The sequence below is a fragment of the Orycteropus afer genome, unplaced genomic scaffold (genome assembly GCF_000298275.1).
Source record: "Orycteropus afer afer isolate SDZICR_OR568_19922 unplaced genomic scaffold, OryAfe1.0 scaffold00191, whole genome shotgun sequence".
Classification (NCBI taxonomy): Eukaryota; Metazoa; Chordata; class Mammalia; order Tubulidentata; family Orycteropodidae; genus Orycteropus; species Orycteropus afer.
This window is the reverse complement of record NW_006921778.1, coordinates 2,239,936-2,244,966: the sequence shown is the minus strand read 5'-3', so window position 1 is coordinate 2,244,966 and position 5,031 is coordinate 2,239,936. Positions and strand designations below refer to the sequence as shown.

At 37.4% G+C, this 5,031-nt stretch overlaps 1 pseudogene; it reads right to left on the bottom strand.

Annotated features, from left to right (window-relative positions):
* Positions 1–4,062: 4,062 nt before the first annotated feature.
* Positions 4,063–4,762, bottom strand: LOC103202666 (annotated as a pseudogene).
* Between the last annotated feature and the right edge of the window lie 269 nt (positions 4,763–5,031).

Genomic DNA, 5,031 nt, shown 5'->3' with positions numbered 1-5,031 from the left:
ATTCTTTCAGTTTGAGAAATGCTGAGCGTGTTCTTCCCTTTTGGTTTTCAAACTCCAGGTTTTTGCACATTTCATTATAGTAATTAGTTTTGTCTGCTCGAACTGCTCTTTGAAATCTTCTGTTCAGCTCCTTTATCTTGTCATTTCTTCCATTGGCTTTAGCTTCTCTCCAAACTACATGGCGGGCCATTAATTCAAATCTGTTAAAAGTCCTAAGATCGGCAGAGCATGGTAGGCTGCTGAACAACAACACGACTACATGGAGGGCTCAAGCATGCCATAAGCTAGAGACTGTTCCCTAGGGCTTCTCCTTATATACAGGAAGCAGACCATATCCCTAAGGCAGCTACTCAGCTGTTCACAGTAGGTTCCACCATGGAGTTGATTACCACTCTTATCATGAGGAATACTACATTCAGCTGCCCAGACACTCAACCAGGCCCAGCCAAGTTGACACACAAACTTAACTACTACACTGAGCAAATACTCTGAGAAGCTGAACGAGATGAAGAAGAATGCAGCATCAGGATAAGAGCATTAACAATCTTTGATATGCAGATGTCATAACCTTGTGATGGAAGTGAATATGATTTGAAGCACTTACTGATGAAGATCAAAGACCATGACCTTCAGTATGAATTACACTTGACATAAAGAAAACAAAAGTTCTCACAACTGGACCGATAAACAACATCATGATAAATAGAGAAAAGACTGAAGTTGTCAAGGATTTCATTTTACATGGATCCACAATTCAACACCCATAGAAGCAGCAGTCAAGAAATCAAACGACATTTGCATTGGGCAAATCTGCTGCAAAAGAACTTTTTAATAAAAAGCAAAAATGTCACCTTGAGGACATCTGTGCCATGGTATTTTCAATCACCTCATACACATGCAAAAGCTGAAAATAAATGAATAAGGAAGACCGAAGAAGAATTGATGCCTTTGAACTACAGTGTTAGCAAAGATTTTTAAATGTGCTGTGGGCTTCCAGAAGAATGAACAAATGTGTCTTGGAAGTATAGCCAGAATGTTCTTTAGAAGGGAGGATGGTGAGACTTTATTTCACATACTGTGGACATGTTATCAGGAGAAACCAGTCCCGGAGAAGGACATCACACTTGGTAAAGTAGAAGATCAGAGGAAAAGAAGATACTCAACGAGATGGATTGACATAATTGCTACAACAATGGACTCTAACACAGTAAAGATTTTGAAGAGGGCACAAGACCAAGCAGTGTTTTGTTCCATTGTACATAAGTTGGAACAGTTTCAACAGCACCTAACAATACATCTACTCCTCACTTTTCGGTTTTCTTTTTATCTGACATTTCACATTATGACAACAGTAAGAAATCTACTGTCCAACTATTTTGCATATTAACGATATACATCTGGCTGTAATAAACACCGACATTCAAGGAGAGACTAATGCTCTGGTTGTGATGGTTAAGGTTGTGCATCAACTTGGTTGGGCTATGATTTTCAGTGCTTAGCAATTAAGTAATAATATAATTTGGCAGCCATGTAATGATGTAGTCATAGTTTTGTGATCTGATATGGTCATCCTCCACATTTGCATAATACCAATTTTCACATAACAACCTTGTCTTGGGAACCTAACTGTGTCAATGAGTAAGGAGTGGGTGTAACAATAAGAAATACATTCTAATACCTTCTTCCATACTAATACACTTTTGTTAGAAAAATTGTATTTTTTATTCTCACCTAAGGAAGGTTGGGCAATCTACTTCCTTAGTGATACCACCTGGGAAACCAAGGAGGGGTCGCTATGAGTCGGACCCAACTCAACAACAGTGAGGTTTTTTTTTTTTTTAGATATCTACCAAACAATATAAATAATTTTGGTTGCTATCTAAGAAAAGACAAAGCAACCACTTTTGTATCAGCCATCTGTGTTTGAAACAAAAGTATAATTTAGACAGAATTCTTTAGATAATTTGTCTCCATTCTCAGAATCACTTTAATCCAGATGATGCTCTGGAAGTTTTCAACAAATGTGCTCTGGGTGACTAGCAAGTGTTGGTCCCCACCCAAGTTATTCAGTGGGGCATTTAGGACCCAGATGTCTCTGGTTCCCTAAGTCCAAATGAAAAGCTTTCAGCTGAGGGGCCAGAGGTAGAATTGGAAAATTAGAACGTTCTGATAATGCCAGCCTTGCTTTTACTCTACAAGCTTCTTAGTCCAGACCAAGAGTCCATCTCCAACCAGGTTTGTCTTCACTGTTTCAGAAAGCAGAGGAGAAGAAACTTTATGTGCTCTATGGTTGCTTTTCCTAAACTCTTAGCATCTGGATTTGATGGTTCTAAGTAATGCAGCCTTTGCCCTTCCACTTCCCTGGTCCATTCTGCCTCCTGGTAGGAGGAGTAAGTGATAGGCATGAACTTTCTCCAACCCCAGCCACAAACAGATTAAATTTTCACGTCCACAGGGGTCACTTTTGTTTATTTGTTTAAAGGCAGGTCCAGCTTCTTTGTTTAACACCTGAAAAGCAAGTCTGAAGGGGTTCTATAGACACAATTCATCCTAGTAATACCCTATGGTGACATTTTGCCAAAAGGTTTTATTTCATTCTTATGTAACACCTTAGAACCAATCAATAAAATAAAATTTGGGCCCTAGGCACATTTCTTAGAAGTAAATAAAAAAAATAAGTAAATTTATGTAAGTTACTTTGAATCTATTTCTCTGTATCCCCTTCACTATCAGTTTTATTAACTATTTTTGAAATACCATGCTTTGAAGGGAGCTTTGTTTTTCTCAGTTCTTTCTCCCATCTGTTACATTTTGTAACAAAGCCATAATCTGGTGTTTATGATATTAGTTGCTGTGGAAATTAATTTAATGCTATTCTATAAATGTTTTACTGAGAAAGCCCAGGTCAATATCGGGGTTCTAAACATAAATCTTAAACTTTAGTGAGCATTTGAAAAAAGTTAAACATTTGATAAATAGAATCAATTTTAAAATTAACATGAACTCACCTTTGTACTCACATATTGCTTAGCTGTAAGTGCATTTTAAAGGATTAGACCACAGCAAAATCTATTTGAAAATATTTATTACTTGGGAAATAAAATTACATACAAATGAAGAGATGAGGCTATTGCATTTTAAAGTGACCTCCATGGCATGTCCCAGCATAAAGTATTTTTTTAAATGATTAACCTCTGTTTCTCCTCACAATATTACATTAGAAACACGAAGTTGTGTGTGTTGGGGTGGGATAGGGAGTGGAATTAAAATGGGAGGAAAGACTAGGTCCCATAATAGAAGACTCTTCTACCTTAAATAAAATAATGTTCTTAAAGACTTTTACTCTTGCCCCTGGAGGGAAAGGGACCATCTTTTTTCACCACCTCCTGGTCTTCCCATTTCCTCAGCTACAATCTTCCGGCTCCCATTTCTTCTGTCATAGTAAACTACATTAACACTCCTTGGAACCTACTCTATAGCACACTACAGCAGTATTTTACTAGCTGACCACTCCCTCCCACAATGCCCCATCGTGCTTTTCGCCCCACTGGACTTTACCAAGGGTCAAAAGAAAAAGTACTTGGATCAATGAAGACTTCTCTTTGGCAATAATGTAAGGAGGAAACTGGATTGAGCAGGAAAGTCCTAGACAACACTTTCAAGGGCCAATGTTTACAAAGATTTTTTTTCCCCATCAATATCCTTATCTCATTTCTGCTTTGATTGTATCAACTTTACTCTTTGCCTTATTCCTGCTCCTGATTTTGCACACTGTCTCTTTGCTACCCCTTGTCTCTATGTCCCTTTAGTCATCAAAGGAAAAAGAAAAGCAGTCAATTATTTGAGAAACTTGGCCTCAATTATTTAGCAAATGTATTGTGATTTTTCCCCCACTTTCCCAAACTTTATTAAAGAGGAAAACAGTTGATGGTAAATCTCTAGAACACTGTCAGTTTTCTAAGAATCCTCTCTCAAAATTTCACATTGATTTCCAAACACTTGCCAGAGTATACATAGTTCCCAATTGTACTAAGTACGTGAGAAGTTGAAATCCTAAAATGTTCATCTTCCAACTTTTTCCAATCTGTAGTTTGTCTTTGGAGCTGCAATAATTGCCTGAACAACTGCTATGGCTTCATTAATTTTTGTCTGTAGTTCTCTGAGCATTTCTATATGCAGCAATCACACGAAGAACTGTGTCTCCTGTGTCACAACCAAAAATATGCTTGTCTAAAGTAACTGGCACACCCTCTTTTGTTTGGTTTGCTTTAGCCACTGCATCCTGTCAGGCGCTGCAGAACCAAAGTTCAAATTGCCTTAAGCATTACCAGGCAATCATCTGGCAGTTGAATCTGAAGAAATTTAGCCAAAACCATTACACCAGCATTATAATCAGGTTTAATTACAACCAAATTGATCAATGGCGCTGAATTTTCAGTTGCATTGTTAGATTTTTTTTTTTTTTTTTTGTATTCTTCAATATTACCTCTATACTCAAGTCTAACAGCTAAACCAAGAAGTCAATCAATTGGTTCTTGTGATCTTAAATCTTGGAAGGACAATGAACATCCCTGAGATACTTTTCAAAGAACTTGTGCCAGTCACTACTGTGGATGTTTCTTAAATGATCTCTGTCTTCAATCTTCTTGTGTCGGTTTTCTGGTCTACAAACCAAACAAAAAAGTTTCTAAATTGTTTCATTTTTGCAGCTAAATCCAGTAGGATTGTGGTAGTCGAGGGCCATCAGCTTTTATCAGAACATGATCCCAGATTTTCATTTTTCTTGCCCAGGCCTTGGCCAGAGGAGAAGAGGTCTAGTAAAGTGCTTTTATTAGGATGTATTTTTTAGTTCAATACTTTATCTCCTTGTTTCCTTCAGTGAGATTCTTCTTGAAGTAAGCTCCTATCTTCCAACATATTATTTACAGACTAGCACTTAGCATACCATAAGCGCTTAATAAATGTTATCTTTGGTTATAAAAAGATAATTAATGGGATGTATAATGTATCCTAGCCTCTGAAGAAGCTGTG